The sequence below is a fragment of the Pelobates fuscus genome, chromosome 1, assembly GCF_036172605.1.
Source record: "Pelobates fuscus isolate aPelFus1 chromosome 1, aPelFus1.pri, whole genome shotgun sequence".
Lineage (NCBI taxonomy): Eukaryota > Metazoa > Chordata > Amphibia > Anura > Pelobatidae > Pelobates > Pelobates fuscus.
Genome location: NC_086317.1, coordinates 234,081,826 through 234,091,825, shown reverse-complemented (window position 1 = coordinate 234,091,825; position 10,000 = coordinate 234,081,826). Strand labels below are relative to the sequence as shown.

The 10,000-nt window shown below is 35.2% G+C and overlaps 1 long non-coding RNA gene across 3 annotated transcripts in view; it reads left to right on the top strand.

Annotated features, from left to right (window-relative positions):
- The window catches only part of LOC134611367 (uncharacterized), a 28,739-nt gene that overhangs the window by 1,130 nt on the left and 17,609 nt on the right, over window positions 1–10,000 (top strand). The gene's annotated exons all lie outside the window — the stretch shown is intronic.

Below are 10,000 nucleotides of genomic sequence, written 5' to 3'. Positions count from 1 at the left end.
CAGCCGGATTCTCCAGTGATCAGAGCCCTACCCTGTCTGATCTCCTCATGGCCATTAAATGCCCACTAGAATACAAAACAAGGGTGTCCTATCTCCTCTGCATCTAAACTGCACTCATCCTACACTTACAACAATAGCTGAACAGCTAACACAATTAAGTCATAATGGGCAATGCTTGCTGTCTGGGACTTCTGGTGTCTCTGCAAAAATTCACATTCTTGTCTGCATTTAGTTGTCAAACAAGTACTAATATGAACATGCACACACAAATATACATTCACTATATATGTGTATATATACGTTTGCACACACATATATATACACACACACACACACAATCTGTGTTTGTGTGTGAAATAAGCAAGATATTTTTCGCTGCTATCTGTAAACAAATACTACTGTACCACTAACTAATCAACTCATACAGCAGAATGCTTAAATTTACAAAGACCAATATATATATATATATATATATTGAGAGATATATGTATATCTCCAGTTAGATGTCATTACAGGATCCAGACATGTTGTGACCATCTGCCCAGCAAACATGCATTGATAATATAATCAAGTTAACATGACAACAGACAATCTCCCTGATCGAGCACTACTTAATACATTGTCATTTTCTCTTCTAAACGAATTATTGGCACACACAAGCCTGTCCCTCCTGTCACGTAAGAGGCAGATAAGATAGTGTCAGAGTCTGCCTAGCTCAGACTTTTAGGGACAGCATATGGGACAAGTGTGAGAGCAAAGATAGGCATCAGGCCTGTTACACAAGGTGTCATGTCTTGTCTCCCTCCAGTCCTGCCCCTTGCTCTCCCTTACCTTGCAATGTCTCTGGCGCCGCTGGAGAATTAAAACCGACTTATACAAGTGTAATCAGGACCTCTTACAACACGGCATTGTGTAATTGTTGCTAGGACTTTATTGCTCTTATCAAGAATAACATTGTATCTATTGATAGGGCATGTTAACTAAAGGGGGGTTGAGAGTATCCACAAATGACAAACAGTGAAAGTGGCATTGCCCTAGGTGTCTGTGTCTGTTTGTTGTGTTTCTCTGTGTACTCTACCATTGCTGCACAGATATCTCTGTCTTTGTAGCTTCCTGATTGTGTGCTGTACAATGTATGTGTGTGTTGCTGTGTGTAAAGAGAGGCTTCTTATCTAGATATATATGGCTGTTTACTGGCTACACATTTTGTGCATGTGTGTGTGATGTGTATGTGTGTCTATATATGTCTCTGCATGTATAAAGCATGCATGACCTTTCAGGTATTGAATGGATCACTGAAAAGAATGAATAGAATTCAGGTAAGAGCTAGAAAGCTTTCACATCTCTCTGTATAGTGTCTTCCTGACCATTTCTTTATAATGGCAAAAGCTATCATTAGACCCAGAATCTAGAATATGTGTATTGTAGACAAGGAGAGACCGAGCTAATTTGTGTACAGCACTTTACTGGTTAGAAAGCTTATGCTTTGTTACTTTAACATATAAAACATAACTATATGAACATAGGAAACATTATTATTATTATTGGAAAGAGTGGCCTCTTTTACTGGTTTGTTTCAATAAACTTCAAGGCATAAAATGCCATATTTTCATGATTACAATCATAGGGTTATTAGAGAGTATTTTCAGTTTTTTTTTTGTTTTTTTTTAGCTAGGAGAAGGCTACTTTATGCATAATACATGTTTTATACCATTGTGCATGTAATAATATCCACATAAACAAAACCTATAACCTATATTCTATAATTATTTCAAATAAATTAATTGGATGTATGCCTAAATGTATGCCTATTGTATACTACTAGTAAACGGAAATGGCTCTCTAGCATAGGAGCCAGCATACATTTAATTGTACTGTATACCCTTCTAATAGCAAAATACATTCTTTGAAGCATTTTTTTTAATTGGGAAAATTAATCAAAATAATATAGTAAGAATGTCAGTTGTTGATTTAATTAATAAATTAAAAGAAAATGACTTGCAAAAGTAATGTTAGCTTAGGCATGGCCAGAATTTTCATAAAATAAGATACATATTCAGCCCATTATACGTACATCAGTCACAGAGCATTAATAGTGAAATAGTGAAGTATGTTAGTTGCTTTGTAAATGTACTTATGTCATAATAGTATTTAAAGGTTTGCTCTATGTCGTGAGTTTATAACCGACTTGCAAAATGAAACCTAAATAGCCGAATTGGAAGTCTGGTCAATTCGGGCGAAAATATTTTTCATGTTGGTTTGTTTGGCCTACTTCTTAATAATTGATTGTCAAATCAACCACGAAAAACAATTCTCAGTGTCTGAATCACGTGGGATTTTTTTTTTTTAATTCCTGTGCTTTATCCCTTTAGTAGAGACAATGTGAATAAGCGATAAGGGCTAGTTAGAACACAGGTAATAGAATGTTGCTGATAATGTTTAAACACAAGATACTGTGGAATATTTAGACAATACCCCAAAGCTGAGAATGCAAAAAAAAAAAAAACTCATTCATTTTCTGAGGAGGTGAGTGAAACGCCAAAATAGATAATTCTATAAAATAATTAAAGCCAAGCAGTGAATTAAATCGGTTTATTGACTATATATTCAACTTAATTAAGGGCAAGTTCAATATTTTAATCAGGAAAAATGTACCCCTCCATCTCATCCAAGTCTAACAGCATCCACACACAGTGGAAACATGTGGGTATTTGAAGCTATAATCTAAAGCTTCCTTTAAAAAAAAAAAAAAAAAAAAAGTTTTGTTTTTTTTTAAATGATTTTTTTTTCCAGTAAATTGGTTTAAATAAATGTATCATCAAAAAAGTTTAAAGAAACATTCTGCGTTCCAGACTCATTTCTTTAAAGTGTCCCCCCATCCCACGGTCCCATTCTCCCTAATTTTTCTTCCTTTAATCTTCACCCATCTCTTCTCCTCATCCGTTTACTATTTTTAGAAGTAGACTTAGTCCTTGGCGCCAGGCCGTTTAAGACCTGTCAAAGTCCTTCATATCCCCCCCATGTCACATGGACCTCTCCTTCTTCCCCCTTTCCATGCAAAGGCAGTAATTTGGATCTGTGAGTTTGTCAGTAAATGCAATTTGCTCTTCCCCATAGCTGTGTTGTCACTGTGACCTCAGTCAGCAGGGCTGCTGGTGTCCTGTCCTGTCCACTTAGACAAATTGCAAGTGACTGATGAAAAATAACTATTCTCACAAGGAACAAGCCATTCCCTGCTTTCTCCTCCCTCTCCCAAGGCATGGGACCTGGCTTCATGCACTCTATAGGAAATGAATGGAAATCTCACATATAAAAAATCCAAACACTCTTATTCCAAACTGGCAAACATACAAATGTTCTCCCTATATGTTTAAACAAATGTATTTACACAATCCCCTTGTATCAGCCTTACTAACAAAGACCAGATTAACAAATACAAACAGTTAAAGGAATTAAAAATGTTAAGAAAAGCCATCATTTTGCTTTTAATGGAGGGGAGGGGGTATTTTATTTGTTATGTCTTTTGGCATACAGGTGACTTTATATAATATATAATAAAGTTGGATCTTAAAAAAGTACAGTGCTGATCCAATCTTTGTCTGGCCAGCCTGAATTGTCTTTGTATCAGTAAAAGGTTTATTGCTCATCATTGCCCACTCTGACCTTGTCCATCAATTAATGCATTTGTTTATTCATTCGTGTATAATATTTACTGTTTTTTTTTTTTACAAATGTATACACACAAAAACAAACACATCTTATCATGTGTATAGAATCACTCTTTTTTCTAAAAGCTTTTTTTTTAATTATTTTTTATTTTTACCTATTTTGCTATTCGAACTGAACTTCAAGGTAATAACAATATGTCAAATAATGAACTCCTAGACTTCCAATCTTCACCCCCATCACCAACAGGGTGTTAAAGGGGTTAACAAAACCCACCCTATTTGAAATGAGCATTAACTTTTTCTAATCCCTCTAGCAAATACGTGATTTAATATACCCAATAAAAGGTGGGTAAGAGGGAGATGGGGCCTGGCGATGGCGGAGGGGGGAGTCATTTCAGTTAGCATTGGTGCTGTGACTGTAGAAAATACATGCAGCAGTTGATAATAAAAGGTAGGCGGATTCCATTCAATTCATTTTTTTCCGGATAGAAAGTTTTCCCTGCTCCTGTGCTGACTTGCAGATACTGTAACCCTTATAAAACACACTGCACACACTGCACTCATCTCCAGAGCCTCTTAGGGCCGAAGGGACTCCAGGACAACCTGCAGGACATTTTGGACAGGGACAGCAGGAGGAAGGACCTGGTGCAATCAAGAGATACAGCCCAGAGCAACAGGTGCAACTCAGAGAGGGAATCAGCTCATAGCTCCTGATATCAGTGCTTGTTGGGTTTCAATGAGAAATATAGCAAGACACTGACACAATGGGGCTTTGTACAACCAACCTTAGACAGAGTGGGAAAAGGGGAGCTGTGTGACTATGATTAACAGGTGTCAATTTCTGTGAATTGAGCCTTTCTTTACATCCCAAAATGACTTCGTATACTCACCATATGGTTTAAAGCAAGATTTAGGGAACGTAAACATTTCTGATACCATGCTGGGAAACATATTTTTGATGGAATCAGATCCCTGTCAATTCTGTGATAATGTTTGATTAGACAAAAATGAATGATACGATAAGGATCAGATGTCTATTCAATAAATTGTATATAACAACCTAACCTTTGCAGGTGGGTTGTGAAATCCCCATAACTCATTGTTTAGTAAATAGATCTCCTAAACAGATATAAAAGCAACTTAAAGATGAAAGTGTTAGAGAAACTATGTTTTTAGATTTCTTTTTTTAGAGAAGAAAATGTTTTGAATGCAGCACTAAATATTTTTCTGTGTGTTTGGTATGTAAAAATAGATAGATAGATAGGAAAAAATAAATTAGAAGAGAGCAACTTTTAGTCTATTACGTTTTTCTTTCTCTTCTTTTTCAATATATTCCATAGCTAAAATGTCACTGATTACAATTATGCATAGACTAAATTAACATGAATGGGAAGTCCTACATTTTGTGGATACATTATAATGTGACAATTCAATTGATTAGTTTTTTTTTTTCCCCACGAGTGGTAAACGTTTAGTTATGGGGTTAAAAGTATTACCTGTGATGAGTTTACAATAATCTATTCAAATTATGCTGTGAATTAATTTAAAATGTGACCTGCAATAAAGGGTAAACTTCTCATGAGTTTTAGAACCCAACTTTCTCATACATGAACACACTCAAAGTGTCTGTGTGTGTATATGTGTGTGTGTATTTTAATTGCTTTAATTTTGTAGTAAAAAATAGTCCAGTAATTATATTTTAAAAAAAAAACTGTCTAAAATCCCAAATATTCTGAACAAAAAGAAAAATGATAATGACCAGAATTACAAAACAAATAAAGAAAACTACTCACAGAGATGGTACAATATGGGGTTCGATTTAATCGGTTTTATTATGACTGCCCAAAACACCCAATTACTATTCACAATACAAAGTAGCAAAATATATTTTATTACTTCCAGTGTTACACTAAATACAAAGTACATCCCTTGCACTGCTCGTTATATCTGTTTAATCATGTCTGCAGACAATCAAACGTAACAATATTTATGCTACCTATAGATCTATATATTGACCTACCTGTAGATTTATTCGTGGGCATGAGAGAGAAAAGGAGAGGGAGAGAGAGGTAGAATGGGATGTATTTAAAATGTGCTCATTTACTGTCCATGGTGTCTTTTAACTGCTAATTAATATCAGTTGTCTAGTTTAATATAAAATTCTATTATGAACACCAGGTCCCATAATATGTATGTGTATTAGTTATATCTATATAGGTGTATTATTATAGATATATGGGTGTATTTTTTATTGCTGTATACTTCTATCCATATGTGTATTATTTACAGCTCTATAGGTGTATTAGTTAAATCTATCAGGTTTCATTTATTAAAGTGACAGCTCCAAGTGCATTCAAAGTGAATTTCAGATTTAAGGCCAGAGTAGCTGAAAGGAAAACATAGCTGACAGAGAATTTTTCGCATTTGGCTATTTTGACCTTAAATTTGAAATGATTTTCCCTTAGTGAATAAGTCTTTATATATTAAAGCTATCCATGTGTATTACCATACACACACTATAATATATATACACACACACACATATATATATATATATATATATATTTAGCAATAGCTATATAGGTATACTATTTATTGTAGCTATGTAGGTGTATTATTACTTGTAGCTATATATTTTTTGATATGGTATACACACACACTATATGTGTGTTGTTCAATATAATATACAGATTTGTTTATATTTATATAGTTGCATTATTAGTACAGGTGTGTTATGAATTATATATACACACACAGGTGTATTATTTATAGCTAAATATGGGAAATGTTTTTTTACAGACTTCAAAAGTCCATCAGACGTAAAAGTTCAGTGACTGAACGAACCTGCGGGCAGATTGCTGTTCCAGGATTAGATTGTGTGTTATCTAGAGTCAGAGGGGGGCGCTAACACCCGGACAAGGAGCAGCAGAGAGAGAGAGATCTGTGAATAATATTCATAGTATAACGCACAGGGTCATTCTCTCAGTACTGAGCATCACTGGACATGATCTGCTCCCAGAGAGAAATGTATCATTCTAACTCATCCACCTTCATTCATTCATCCATCTAGGACAGACTGCTACTAAAGAAACAACTCAATTATTGAATAATATAAATTACTGGATAGTGAATGTAAAAACACTGTATCGAGAAATAGGATAGATAGATAGATACAAAATGTCAATATATATATAAAAAACAAAAAATAAAATAATAAAAAAAACATAATTAGGACTTCTGCCTTAAGGTGTGAGGATTCCCTGGGTCATTTTTAACAGCTGCTAACCGCAGATATTTAATTCAATTTAGATTAGCTGTATAGTTCCAATATGCTGATAGATAGATAGATAGATAGATAATTTCTGAAATATGCCCATTATTTAACAATTTATAAAACTACTTGTTAAAGTTATTCAGTAGAATTTAAAATAAGTTAAATGCAATGTATTGTACCCATAAGTTGTAGTACTATATTAGCACTAATCCTAATATGAAGCACACATATTGACAGGTACATGAGATATTAAAAACAATATTTAAATACATATTATTTATGGTATACTCTGTGTGCCAGTACCCTTCCTTTCACAAGAAATACTGATACAACATTAATTCTTCAACCAATACTGTGACGCAGCCCTATAGCAATGAATGCCTTACAATGAATACTACAGCCATAGCAACAAGGTACAATTGTACATTTCGGAGTTTTCCTATGTATGTAAACAAGACAATTTACACTGCTAATATATTATATTTAAACTGTATGCAAACATTCGGTTTTCTAGGTATAAATGAAAATCACTATAGTCACAGCACTTTACACTTTTTAGAGATATAGACATCTGTAGTGTTTCCAGAAACCTTTACACCAGATCACACTCTTCGTGTAGATGACACAGACATTATTATTTGTTATTTTAGGTCAAATTTAATTTATGATGCTCATTGTAAATTCTAAATTAACATTATTCTATTTTTCCCAGCAACACTAAAATAATAATAATCTTTATTTATTTCCATTCAAATAATATTTGATCTTTACATTTAAACATACTCATGATTTAAAATGAGATTTGAACTTCCCCAGATTCACTATAGGTGTCACTTTCAACCAAAAAAAAAGGACCTATTAAATTGATCAGTAAGCTGAAACAAAATGAATAGCAATTCCATCCAGCTATCTAGTCTATCTCCAATATGTGCATCGTTAATGAGATGTAGTACTGCAGACAACAAGGAGTGCCTGACTCTATGGTTTTAATGGCTCACAATATATCATACTAAATTGTTACATCATCAGATCTAGGGGCCACTCACTCAGAAGGAATACCTTGTCCATACAATGAAACAATGAGGCAATATTCATAAAAACGAAAGGCTCTTGTCTGGCATCGCAGATAGTGCACAACAAAGCAAACCCAAATTACTCGGTCCAATTTAATGGCACGGCAATAAATGCCACAATCCTGATATGAATGGAAATAAATTGCAAGCCTCTGCCATATTTTTATAATCTGATGCAGAGAAGGTGCCTACCCAATATCAGGGATAAAAAAACCAAACAAACAAACAAACAAACCTTAAGAGAATATTAGGTAAGTAATGACTAACTTTGACACTGCAGAAAGTTATGATAGTATTTTTGGACTGCATTTCCCACCATGCACAGCCAGTCTATAGGTAGGTGAGCAGCATGGGAGCTGCAGTTGAGAAACACGTGGGGTGCCAACTTACGTCGTCACTGCCATAACGTGATAGCAAGATTGTGCCTGGCTGGCATCTTGTCTTTAATTAAAGAACTGTCACAGAAATATTTGTCACCTCCCCTGTGCCAGCCCTAGCTGGGCAATTAGTGGGTGAACGCAGCACTGAAATAGTTCATTTTTAGTCCTCTGAATTCTCTCCTCCCCCCCAACAAAAATATTCGATACAAAATGACAAGAGATCACTGATGATATCTTGTAACCGATCACAGCAGTCTGAAAATAGAAATGCATTTTCTGCTATTATTTTTTCTGGCACTAGATCTAGAACGCAAGTATAAAATCGTTATTTTCCACACTCCTCTGAATACACATCTCCCCCCCCCCCCCCTCCATACACACACACACACACACACACACACACACCATACTATTTCCCAACTCTCCCCTCTCTTCTTTGATCATTGAGCTCTGACCTTGTTCTCAACAGTCCAGCAGGTTGATTGATTTTCAATTACAAAGTCTTCACTGTGTTGGGACTAAATTAACCCCTTTGTGCGTGTTTGCCGAGTGCTGATAGAGTTGTACAACATTGTAAATCTCCCTCCCTCCCCTCCCCTCCGGGCATCCCAGCAAAGTCACACTACTACTCCCAACCAAACATAGCAAACTTCTATTAGGGACCATAAACGAGAACTGCGATGCTAATGTGTTGTAGTATGATTTACATTGTACAGCAAACCTGCTATTTACTTGAAACTACATAGGGACAGAAAAGCAATTTCAATTCTGTTAAAACGACTCTCATTATTCATGCAGTCTGAATTCCACAAAATTGAAATTGTTTATTACAACAGACTCAAACCGGAGAGAGAGAGCTTAAAACTGGATTTATTTTGCCTGTGACTAAATGTTTGGTACAAATGTTTACATGGTGTGTTCCTACGCAACTTTACATCAGGGCACCACAACAAGTAGTCATCTTGTTTGACTGTACCAGTTATTACATTTCAATCATAAATGAGAGCAGGACACAGTCTGTTATTGACTGGTTTATATGTAAACTATTGCATTAGGCACAGCTCCCTTACCCCTGTTTCATGTTTCAATTATAAACCTGCAAACTGTATTTGCTCTCAGTATTAATGAGAGTCGTTGAACTAATGAGGAAGAAAATATTTATCAAACTCCCAGGGCCACACACAAACACACTCTCCATCCCTTTCAGATATTTGAGGGTTTTCAAGAAATGTATTTACAATCCTGTGGGAGTCACTAAGTGCATTAAACCAAGCCCTGTATTTACTGCAATGTTATCCCTTAAATAAAAAAAGATTAGTTAAAGCTAATATTGAATAAAATAATGTTTTCATTGCATCTTTGCAGGGATTATGATAGAGATAGAGAACCAGTCCTGTTAAGTCTTGTAAATGGACCTCTGGGATGGAGGAGGGATGGAGTCAGGTGTACCTGACTTACAGAATTGTTTACCAAACCTAAGGGTGGTCGTAAAGATTGGGTTACTGAAGGATCATGGTGAACAAATAGAGAAATCCTGTGCTAATAGTTTGTAAAACCCCATGCCACCTCAACATATTTAACTGCATTGGGTAAAAGTGTGTGTGT